Source organism: Arabidopsis thaliana, chromosome 5 (genome assembly GCF_000001735.4).
Source record: "Arabidopsis thaliana chromosome 5, partial sequence".
In the NCBI taxonomy this organism is placed as follows: domain Eukaryota; kingdom Viridiplantae; phylum Streptophyta; class Magnoliopsida; order Brassicales; family Brassicaceae; genus Arabidopsis; species Arabidopsis thaliana.
In genome coordinates, this window is record NC_003076.8 from 11,710,561 (window position 1) to 11,723,180 (window position 12,620).

General features: G+C 42.5%; 2 pseudogenes across 2 annotated transcripts; one reads left to right on the forward strand and one right to left on the reverse strand.

Annotated features, from left to right (window-relative positions):
* Positions 1-2,552: 2,552 nt before the first annotated feature.
* Positions 2,553-3,081, forward strand: AT5G31787 (annotated as a pseudogene; the record flags this gene model as incomplete). Its single annotated transcript has 2 exons — positions 2,553-2,671; positions 2,757-3,081.
* Positions 3,082-4,623: 1,542 nt separating this feature from the next.
* On the reverse strand, positions 4,624-11,004 carry AT5G31804 (annotated as a pseudogene; the record flags this gene model as incomplete). Its single annotated transcript has 1 exon — positions 4,624-11,004.
* Positions 11,005-12,620: the final 1,616 nt, after the last annotated feature.

The following is a 12,620-nucleotide window of genomic DNA, read 5'->3' on the forward strand; positions in this document are numbered from 1 at the left end:
TAACAAGGAAACACTTCTTAGGCTTATAAGATCGAGTTGCGGTTTAAGTTCTTATACTCAATCATACACATGACATCAAGTCATAATCGATTGCAAAACACTAACCAACCTTCTTCTTGCGCCTCAAAGATTTCATAGGGTAGCCAAAGTCCGTATGATTCTTTGGCTTTGTATCTTCTAACAAGGAAACATTACTTAGGCTTATAAGATCGGGTTGCGGTTTAAGTTCTTATACACAATCATACACATGACATCAAGTCGTATTCGACTCCAAAACACTAACCAACCTTCTTCTTGCGTCTCAAAGATTTCATGTTGTAGCCAAAGTCTGTATGAGTCTTTGGCTTTGTGTCTTCTAACAAGGATCCAATTCTTACGCCTTTAAGATCCAGTTGCGGTTTAAGTTCTTATACTCAATCATACACATGACATCAAGTCATATTCGACTCCAAAACACTAAAAAATCTTCTTCAAGCTTCTCAAAGCTTTCATGGTGTAGCCAAAGTCCGTATGATTCTTTGGCTTTGATCTTCTAACAAGGAAACACTTCTTAGGCTTATAAGATCGAGTTGCGGTTTAAGTTCTTATACTCAATCATACACATGACATCAAGTCATAATCGATTGCAAAACACTAACCAACCTTCTTCTTGCGCCTCAAAGATTTCATAGGGTAGCCGAAGTCCGTATGATTCTTTGGCTTTGTATCTTCTAACAAGGAAACATTACTTAGGCTTATAAGATCGGGTTGCGGTTTAAGTTCTTATACACAATCATACACATGACATCAAGTCGTATTCGACTCCAAAACACTAACCAACCTTCTTCTTGCGTCTCAAAGATTTCATGTTGTAGCCAAAGTCTGTATGAGTCTTTGGCTTTGTGTCTTCTAACAAGGATCCAATTCTTACGCCTTTAAGATCCAGTTGCGGTTTAAGTTCTTATACTCAATCATACACATGACATCAAGTCATATTCGACTCCAAAACACGAACCAAGCTTCTTCTAACTTCTCAAAGCTTTCATGGTGTAGGCAAAGTCCGTATGAGTCTTTGGCTTTGTGTCTTCTAACAAGGATACTATTCTTACGCCTATAAGATCCAGTTGCGGTTTAAGTTCTTATACTCAATCATACACATGACATCAAGTCATATTCGACTCCAACACACTAAAAAATCTTCTTCTAGCTTCTCAAAGCTTTCATGGTGTAGCCAAAGTCCGTATGATTCTTTGGCTTTGTATCTTCTAACAAGGAAACACTTCTTAGGCTTATAAGATCGGGTTGCGGTTTAAGTTCTTATACTCAATCATACACATGACATCAAGTCATAATCGATTGCAAAACACTAACCAACCTTCTTCTTGCGTCTTGATAATAAGTTTTTAGTCAATTATTCCTAAAACACCAATCATGTCGTTGTAGTATTTTAGGTGTCAATCCAAATGGGTGTGATGCAAACAGATGAGATGTGATCAGAAGTCACTAAGTCAAGCCAAGCAATAACAGTTTTGGGGTTTCTAACAGTCCTAAGCGAACATGCAGAAAACAGAAGCAATAACAGAATTACTAAAATCACTCGACCACAACAGGCTGATGCCAGAAGTAGGATGTGGTCGAGTAACAGGTCGAGTAATAGACAGGATATGAAACAGCTATACTCGACTGCACAGTCTGTTGCCAGACACTGGGTGTGGTCGAGTAAGTTGGTCGAGTGATTGTAAAAACTAAGAAACAGGCAATGAGAACGATTAAGCGATAACGATAAAACAGAGAAATAAGATAGACGAGAAATTCCTAAAGATGGGGTAATCGAGTAGAGTGGTGTCCTAGCCTATTCGAATGGTTAACAAGCGCAATCAAGCTATCCCTAGACAACAGGTTCAACAACAGACCAATTCACTCCCGTGATAGAAATCCTCAAGCAAAGCTAGCCCAGACTAATTCCCATTAACGGAATCTAACTATGCAGGCAATACGAACAGACTGATAAAGTCAATAAACGCTCTAAACGGCCAATCCCTTGGGATAGAGACGCATATCTCAGGAACTAGTGGATCAAGCATTCCATCGAACACCTTCTGGGTGCGGGAATGCTTGGGATCGAATTCCAGTTGATCAGAAAGAAATAAGCAGTAAACGCAACTAGTCCTAAAGGGATTCAATCAATTCTAAAACTTAACCATTCTACAGACTACGGATTCCACAACTACTCTATCCCATCCCTAAGAATTCTAAGTCACTACTCAGACAGCATGCTCAAAGACATAAACGCAGGTAAACGATAATATTGCATAAGTAAAGAGATAAAGAGTAGAGAAACAAGATGACTAATGAAATCAAACGCGGAATCTCAATAACTTGGAAAATTCGCGAACCACAGGTTGCAGAAGCAAAAGCGGCGTAGCAGAGTAAAACTGAAAATAAAACTGAAGCAAAAACGCAATGTCGACTAGATGTCTCAGGACAGAACCCTAAAACATCTATTTATACCAAACGAAATAAAATGATCGTAAACGGGCCAATAACCTAATCGCCCAGCCCATAGAGTGATAATGGGCCGAGATGGGCTTCGTGATCCGATGGAGGTCCAGGCCGCTTCCAAACACTTTGTCTTCTCTTCTTTTCTTCCTTGTGCTCAGCTTGTCTGGTTGAGTGCGGATTTGAGTAGACTGTGAAGACGTGATCGAGTGTCCGGTCGAGTGATGGTGATGGTGGTGAGTGATGATACTCGACCAGGGGGTCGAGTAACGTGGTAGAGTGAATGGTCGAGTGTGGTCAGGTGGTGTGGCGAAGCGGTACTCGACCAGGGGGTCGAGTAATGTCGTCGAGTGGCCTGAGCTGAGGTTACTCGACCTGGTGGTCGAGTGGACGGGAAGAATGGCTCCAAAGTCACTCGACCTGGGGGTCGAGTATGTGGGAAGAATGGCTCCAAAGTCACTCGGCCTGGGGGTCGAGTATGTCTTCTGGTTCTGGCTCGATTCTTCCAATTTGCTCGCAAACAGCTCCAAATCACCTGAAAACAACTCAGAAATGCAATATGTATGCAAAGCTATCCTAATCATGCAAAATGTGCAAGAATGATGAGAAATGGTATAAAACAGTGATGAATGATACGAAACTAGACTCAAAGTGATGATGAATAGACACTGAAAACATGCAAATTATAGACATATCAACTCCCCCAAACTTAGTCTTTGCTTGCCCTCAAGCAAATAAGAAGACATAGTTGAAGGAGAGGAGTGAAGGCGGGGACTCAGAACCAAAGCATATGATAGAGCAAATAAAATCAATGTCCAAGTTGGTAGTTCTAAGATGCGATATGATTGAATTCCACTCAAAAACGTTAGCCATGCCTTGTTATCAATAAATCCGTCTCTTATACTCGACCTACACATGTTTTCAAATCTACCAATCCCTTTAACATTCATTAGTTCTGGAACGTGAATCAAGCAATGCATCATCAATGAACTCATTTGGCTAAGGTGAAGGTCAAGAGACAAAGATGGTCCCCTACAGAATAGGCTTAAGTAACAGGGGATCCCTCAAGAATGATTGAGCTTTAGTAGAATGCTAAAGGTAAGTCCCAAGTTATGCATACAGAGATAAGATCCCATCTACCCAGAGTATAACAATGAAGCTCTAATGGTAATCCCAACTCCTGTCCCAACTTAACTCTACCCTTTGCACTCATGAATCTTTCAAACTCTTTTTCATATCATTCTTTTTTTTTTTTTCTCTTAACTCTAGGAGAAGCTTTCTCAACGCTCTTGATACATCTAGCGGGTTTGGACTTCTTTAACAACTAAGGTTCCTGTTTTTTTTTTTAAAACCAAAGGCTTTTAACCTTTCTTCTTTAGCTAACAAGAACCTCATTCTTTTCTTTAACATTCCCAACACCTTTACTAGATTTTTTTCTAACTTCTTTAGCTTACTTCCCCTAGAATTCTTTCCCTTTCCTCATCAACAATGGATTCCCTCTTTTCTTTTAAACACATCCCAACCCATGATATAAGCGCCCACCTAGTCCTATCCAGTCTGAAGAACGCGAACTAGAACTACATGAGACACTATCTCTGTCGTTACGAACCTAACACTTTCTACCAAGCTCAATCGAAATAAGACCTCACAAACACTCACAAGTGATATAGGGCTTGAAAGAAAGTTCAGGTTTGGGTATGGGTTAACTGCTCTAATAAGGAGAGTCAGCTACTTGGATCAACAAGAGTGGTTAAAATGAGTAAGAAAATCCAAGTATTTTAGGGTATCCATGAGTTCAAATTCGATGCCAAGACATGATAATTCTAAATCAGATTCAAGTTCAAATTGATAGGGAATGATATCAGATCCTAACAGTGTGGTCGAGTAGAGCAATCTAGGCATGGTGCAGTTCTTACTTCAATTTCAATGACAACGCATCAAACAACTAACAACGAGGGCACTGAGCTTATCTGGTGAACCAAAATGCTTACAAGGCTATCTCATCATTATCCCCTATGCATATGCAACAATCCTAAACGAAACACTCTAGACTCGATCCTAAATGCAATGCAACTACATGAACACTCTATTTTTGTGAAATCATTTTCTGGAATTTTTCAATTTTTTTGGTTTTTCTATGCCTTAGATGAATGCAGACTCAAGATTATACAATGCAACACACACTTCCTGAGCCCTCCCCCAAACTTAAATCACACAGTCCACTGTGTGACCAAATTTGGAAGAGAGTACTCAGGACAAAAACACATCACAAAAACAAAATAAAAACAAGAGATGGTATATTACAATGGTGGAGTGAGGTGCATACCTCAGTGGAAGAAGGAGCGGAGTTGGTCGTCAATAGCTGTCTGTGATTGCTCCCAGGCCATCGAAGAATCTCCCTGTTGTGTCCCAGCTTCCCCCTGGGGGTACTCGACCTCTGCTCCTTCGTCGCGGCCAGCACCGCTGTGATGATACTCGACCTCTCTTCTTCTGCTGCGGCCACCACCGCGGTCGCGTAAGCTACGGGAGTGGAGAAGTCGTGACTGCATCATTCGCTATACTCGACCACATCGTCATTCGGTCTTTATAGGGTGTGGTCGAGTGATTTCCTGGTGTGAAGACGCCAGAACAATGTCGAGTTTGATTGCTTTGTGGTCGAGTGTATTGCTGTTCCTTCAAAGCCAGAATCTATTTCCATCAACTCTTCATATTTATCTCCTGAAAACACTAACAAGATGCATCAAAAACAATAAGGAAAATGAAAGATATGTACAAAGATAGGCTTGGGACTTCCTCCCAAGTGAGCTTGTTTTAGGTCTCTAGCTTGACTCTTCATACTCATTAGGCGTTTAAAGGCTCCTCCAAAGGAACAGAGGTTCCTTCTGGAATAAACTGATCTATCATGTATTTCTTGAGCCGCTGGCCATTGACTGTGAAGTCTCCATTCTTTCCAGCTAGAGTGATAGCACCATAAGGTCGGACTGCAGTAACAGAGAAAGGACCAGACCATCTAGACTTGAGCTTGCCTAGAAAAAGCCTCAGGCGAGAGTTGAACAGCAACACTTGATCACCAACCTTAAAATCTCTTGAGACTATCTTCTTATCATGGAAAGACTTGGTTCGCTCCTTGTAGATTTTGGAACTCTCATAGGCTTCTAAGCGAATCTCGTTGAGATCGTTCAGTTGGATCAACCGCTTCTCCTCGGCGGTTTTAATGTCGAAGTTCAGGAGTTTAACTGCCCACATGGCTTTATACTCGAGTTCAACAGGCAAATGACAGGATTTTCCATAGAGGAGGTTGAAAGGAGTCGTGCCAATAGGGGTCTTGAAGGCTGTTCTGTAAGCCCATAGTGCGTCATCGAGCTTAGCAGACCAATCTTTCCTTGTACTTCCCACAATTTTCTCTAAAATTGCTTTTATCTCCCTGTTGGAGATTTCCACCTGCCCGCTCGTCTGTGGATGATAAGGAGTGGCGACCTTGTGCTTTACTCCATGCTTCTTCAAAAGGTTCTAAAAAACCTTGTTGATAAAATGTTTCCCTCCGTCACTGATCACAATTCTCGGGACTCCAAATCTAGGAAAGATAATTGTCTTGAACAGCTTTAGCACAACTCTAGCATCATTGGTGGGGCTGGCTATGGCTTCCACCCATTTTGATACATAGTCTACTGCGACCAGTATGTACTTGTTCCCGTAAGAGGAAGGAAACGGACCCATAAAATCAATTCCCCAAACGTCAAAGATCTCAACTTCTAATATCGGATTCTGAGGCATCTCATTCCTTCTGCTGATGTTCCCTCTTCTCTGACATGAATCACATTTCGAGATAAATTCCTGAGCATCCTTAAACATTGATGGCCACCAAAAACCAGCTTGCAGGATTTTCGACACTGTCTTGAACGTTGCGAAGTGGCCACCATAGGCAGACCCATGGCAATGCAATAGGATGCCTTCGATTTCGTCTTCTGAGACGCATCTCCTGTAGATCTTATCTTTGCAGAGTGTGTAGAGATAAGGTTCGTCCCAGTAGAAATGGTTAATGTCCTTGAAGAACTTCTTCTTCTCATAGCTCGACAGATTCGGAGGCTCCTCACCACTAACCAAGTAGTTGACGTGATCAGCATACCACGGAAGCTTTTCTTCAATTGTACATACTTGATCGAGTGATTTCCGAATTTGTGCACTCTCGTTAAGTTGCTGAATTGCTATTAGCTGTTCTTCTGGCATGGAGTCGTCAATAGGGACCTCGTCTTCAATCCTCATCCTAGACAGATGATCAGCTACACCGTTTTCAATTCCCTTCTTATCAACTATCTCCATATCAAACTCTTGGAGCAATAAGATCCATCTCAACAGCCTAGGTTTGGTATCCTTCTTCGCGTATATATGCCTCAGAGCAGCATGATCAGTGTAGACTGTCACTTTAGAACCCACTAGGTAGCTTCTAAATTTTTCAAATGCAAATACCACAGCTAGCAGTTCCTTCTCTGTAGTGGCATACCTTACTTGTGTATCATCCATCGTTCTGCTCGCGTAGTAGATCACATGCAGCTTTTTATCAATCCGCTGGCCCAAGACTGCTCCTACTGCGTAATCTGAAGCATCGCACATGATCTCGAATGGGAAGTCCCAGTTTGGAGCTTGGACTATTGGTGCAGTGATCAAAGCTTCCTTGATTAACTTAAAGGCTGTCAAACATTCGTCATCAAATGCAAACTCGGTTTCCTTGCACAGTAGTCTGGTGAGCGGTCTTGCCAACTTGGAGAAATCTTTGATGAATCTTCTGTAAAATCCTGCATGTCCAAGAAAACTCCTGATGTCTTTGACAGTTTTGGGTGGCTGTAACTGCATCATCACGTCAACCTTAGCCTTATCAACCTCTATTCCCTCTTCCGAAATTTTGTGGCCCAAAACGATGCCTTCTCTAACCATGAAATGGCATTTCTCCCAGTTCAGCACTAGGTTTGTCTCTTCACATCTTTTAAGTACCCTGCACAGGTTCAACAAACACGAGGAGAAGGAAGAGCCATACACAGAAAAATCATCCATGAATACCTCTACCATCTCCTCTATCAAATCCGAGAAAATAGAAGTCATACACCGCTGAAAAGTAGCTGGTGCATTACAGAGACCGAAAGGCATACGCTTGTAAGCAAAGGTCCCATAAGGACAAGTGAAAGTGGTTTTTTCTTGGTCATTTGGGTGAATAGGGATTTGAAAAAATCCGCTATAACCATCCAAAAAGCAATAGTAAGGATGGTTTGCTAATCTTTCTAGCATCTGATCAATGAAGGGCAATGGGAAATGGTCTTTTCTAGAGGCAGCATTTAACTTCCTATAGTCAATACACATCCTATGTCCAGTTATAGTCCTAGTGGGTATCAGTTCATCTTTAGAATTTTTAACAACTGTCATACCTCCTTTTTTAGGAACGCAGTGGACTGGAGATACCCAAGTGCTATCAGAGATAGGGTAGATAACCCCAGCATCTAATAGTTTAAGTATCTCCTTTTTGACAACCTCTTTCAAGTTAGGGTTTAATCTCCTTTGAGGTTCAATGCTAGAGTAGGATTCATTTTCAAGATGGATTCTATGGGTGCATAAGGTGGGCGAAATCCCCTTAATATCATCTAACGAATATCCTATAGCTTTCCTATACTTCTTGAGCTCGGTTATCAGCAGGTTTACTTGATCAGCAGTTAGCCCATCATTCACTATGACAGGATAAGTAGAGTTTAGTCCAAGAAAAACGTACCTTAGCCCTTTTGGTAGCGGTTTCAAATCTACTTTGGGTGCCTTGAGTTCAGACCAGTCATCGGATACTAAGTTGGCTTCAGAGGGGTTGTTGTGGTCGAGTAGCTCGGTCGAGTACACAGAATGGGCTGTTGGTCGAGTGATGAGGTCGAGTATATATTCCTCCCTTGCTCTTTCACCCAAATCTTCATACTCTCCTGGATTCTCAACTGCTTTGTGTTCATCTAACAGCTTTTGGTACCCCAAAATCTCCAAATGTAAATCTCCTTCCTTGCTATCCTTTGTTAGAGCACTCTGTAGATGATCTGTTTCTCCCAGCTCTTCTAGCATTTCGTCAGCTAACATATCCATCTCTTCAATCCAGAAAACATTTCCTTCTATCGTAGGCTTCTTCATGGTGTTGGTGATATCGAAGGTCATCTTGAGATCTCTCCCGAGGTTAAGATCAATTTTTCCCTTCTTAACATCAATGATAGCTCCAGCTGTAGCTAAAAATGGTCTTCCCAATATCAAAGGGTCTTTGGATTCTTCATCCATTTCTAAAACCACAAAGTCTGTCGGTACTTCGACCATGCCTATCATGACTGGTAAGTCCTCCAGCAGACCATGGGGAATCCTAACAGATCTGTCAGCTAGGATCAAGGATATATTGCAGGGCTTGTACTTGTTGAAGCCCAGTTTCTTTGCCACAGAGAGAGGCATGAGACTCACAGATGCACCTAGATCACAGAGGCACTTGTTGAAGGCTAAAGGGCCTAGAGCGCAAGGTAAGGTGAAGGAACCAGGATCTCCTAGTTTTTTTGGAATGATCTTCTGCTGAATGATCGCACTGCATTCGTGACTTAGCACCACCATTCCTTGGACTTCTTTGATCCTCTCTGTAATCATGTCTTTCACATATTTGTTAGAGTCTGGTATAAGTGCAAGACAGTCGACAAGAGGCATCGTGACTTCAAGATTTTTCAATTGTTTCTCCAGGAGAGCTTTGTACTTCTGTATCATGACCTTCTTGAATCGACCAGGAAATGGGAGTGGGGGCTTGTAAGGTGGGGGAACGAAGACGTTGTCTTTGGTTTTGGCGGCAGCTGGTTTTTCAACAAGAGGAGATGCTGCAGGAGCTAGTAGTCGAGTAGGTTGGTCGAGTATAGGCTCTTCTATTGCTTTTTCAGCGGAATTTCCATTTTGACAGAAATCCTCCCCATCTTGATCCACACTGTCCTCAGTGTTCTGGTTCGGGCTCTCTTTTGTGGGTAATTCTTTACCGCTTCTAAGTGTGATAGCATGAGCGTACTCCTCTGAATTTGACATTGATTTTCTGGAAGGTCCTGTAAATTTGGGTGCTGCGGTCGACCCAGTTTGGCCTTCTATGTATCTAATCTTAGATGTCAGTGCTTCAACCTTGATATTGATATCATTGTAACTGCACTCAACCTTGTTGTGAATTTCTGCCATCCTTTTGGACAAATCCATTGCTCTTGTTGCTTGCCCTTGTAGAATCTGCTGTAACATGTTCTTCAAGTCTGAATCTGGAGTTGTTGAAGCTGGTTGTTGTTGCTGCTGTGTGAACCCAGGTGGTGGAAGTTGCTGCTGATAGTTGCCCTGATACTGCTGCTTAGGAACATACCCTTGACCTTGGTTGTATGGAACAAAGGGCTTGGGTTGATTCTGCTGCTGTGAAGGGTAAACTTGGTCCTGCGGGTTTGCAACGTTTGTACTTCTGTAAGACAGATTGGGATGGTTCTGCTTGAAGTTGTTGAAACCTTTGTTGTAACCTCCTTGGTTCTGCACATAACTGACCTCTTCTGACTGCATAGTCTCCCCATCCTGAACTTGGAACGTCTCATCATCACCCAGAAAATGAATGTGCTTTTGTTGCACAAGTAGTAGCTTGTCCAGTTTGTCATTCATGGCTTTCATTTCCCTGCGGTGCTTCTCATCAGAATCAGAGCTGGTGCGGACGCTTCTATCATAATCTTCATTATAGTTGCCATCCGACTGAGCTAAGTTCTCTACCAGCTCCCATCCGTCTTCAACGTCTTTGTTGAGAAAGTTCCCGTTAGAAGCGGTATCTAGAAGCATCCTGATCTTTGGGAGGACACCTCTGTAGAGAGTGCTGAGAAGCGAAGCTTTGGAGAAACCATGATGAGGACATTGCGTCTGATAACCTTTGAAGCGCTCCCATGCTTCGCAGAAAGTCTCATTATTCGTCTGAGTGAAACCGGAGATATCATTCCTTAGTCTCGCAGTCCTGGAGTTTGAGAAAAACTTAGCCAAGAAGGCTTTCTTGCAGTCATTCCAGGAGGTGATAGAGCCTTGAGGAAGCGACTTTTCCCACTGATGGGCTTTGTCTCCAAGAGAGAAAGGAAACAATCTGAGCTTGAAGCCATCCTCACTGACTCCATTGATCTTTGTTAGGCTGCAGAGCCTATCAAACTCGTCCAGGTGATCGAGTGGATCCTCCATACGGAGGCCGTGGAACTTGTTGGTCTGAACCATGGCAATGAGACCGCTCTTGATCTCAAAGTTGTTGTTCTGCACAGGTGGAGGCACGATGCCATTATGCTGATTGTGGTTGCGTGGTGCATCGCCTGCACCTATGTTGTTTGGTTGCACCTGCTCATCAACAACTGCAGCCATTGTGTCTGTTTCTGTCTGTGTTCTGAGTTGGCGTGCAATACGGTCGATGTTATCGTTGAACAGGAGATTCTGATTTCCTCGTGACCGTGTTTGCATACAACGAGTACCAACTGGTGAAGCTAGTGATTCGTAGTACCTGAATCAAAACAGACAAACAGAAATAACACAAAGTTAGTAACTTTCAGAAAAAATGAAAAAGAACTTGATCTTAAATATTCTGAAATCTCAAATATAGCAAACAAACACCCAATTGGCAACGGCGCCAAATTGATAATAAGTTTTTAGTCAATTATTCCTAAAACACCAATCATGTCGTTGTAGTATTTTAGGTGTCAATCCAAATGGGTGTGATGCAAACAGATGAGATGTGATCAGAGGTCACTAAGTCAAGCCAAGCAATAACAGTTTTGGGGTTTCTAACAGTCCTAAGCGAACATGCAGAAAACAGAAGCAATAACAGAATTACTAAAATCACTCGACCACAACAGGCTGATGCCAGAAGTAGGATGTGGTCGAGTAACAGGTCGAGTAATAAACAGGATATGAAACAGCTATACTCGACTGCACAGTCTGTTGCCAGACACTGGGTGTGGTCGAGTAAGTTGGTCGAGTGATTGTAAAAACTAAGAAACAGGCAATGAGAACGATTAAGCGATAACGATAAAACAGAGAAATAAGATAGACGAGAAATTCCTAAGGATGGGGTAATCGAGTAGAGTGGTGTCCTAGCCTATTCGAATGGTTAACAAGCGCAATCAAGCTATCCCTAGACAACAGGTTCAACAACAGACCAATTCACTCCCGTGATAGAAATCCTCAAGCAAAGCTAGCCCAGACTAATTCCCATTAACGGAATCTAACTATGAAGGCAATACGAACAGACTGATAAAGTCAATAAACGCTCTAAACGGCCAATCCCTTGGGATAGAGACGCATATCTCAGGAACTAGTGGATCAAGCATTCCATCGAACACCTTCTGGGTGCGGGAATGCTTGGGATCGAATTCCAGTTGATCAGAAAGAAATAAGCAGTAAACGCAACTAGTCCTAAAGGGATTCAATCAATTCTAAAACTTAACCATTCTACAGACTACGGATTCCACAACTACTCTATCCCATCCCTAAGAATTCTAAGTCACTACTCAGACAGCATGCTCAAAGACATAAACGTAGGTAAACGATAATATTGCATAAGTAAAGAGATAAAGAGTAGAGAAACAAGATGACTAATGAAATCAAACGCGGAATCTCAATAACTTGGAAAATTCGCGAACCACAGGTTGCAGAAGCAAAAGCGGCGTAGCAGAGTAAAACTGAAAATAAAACTGAAGCAAAAACGCAATGTCGACTAGATGTCTCAGGACAGAACCCTAAAACATCTATTTATACCAAACGAAATAAAATGATAGTAGACGGGCCAATAACCTAATCGCCCGGCCCATAGAGTGATAATGGGCCGAGATGGGCTTCGTGATCCGATGGAGGTCCAGGCCGCTTCCAAACACTTTGTCTTCTCTTCTTTTCTTCCTTGTGCTCAGCTTGTCTGGTTGAGTGCGGATTTGAGTAGACTGTGAAGACGTGATCGAGTGTCCGGTCGAGTGATGGTGATGGTGGTGAGTGATGATACTCGACCAGGGGGTCGAGTAACGTGGTAGAGTGAATGGTCGAGTGTGGTCAGGTGGTGTGGCGAAGCGGTACTCGACCAGGGGGTCGAGTAATGTCGTCGAGTGGCCTGAGCTGAGGTTACTCGA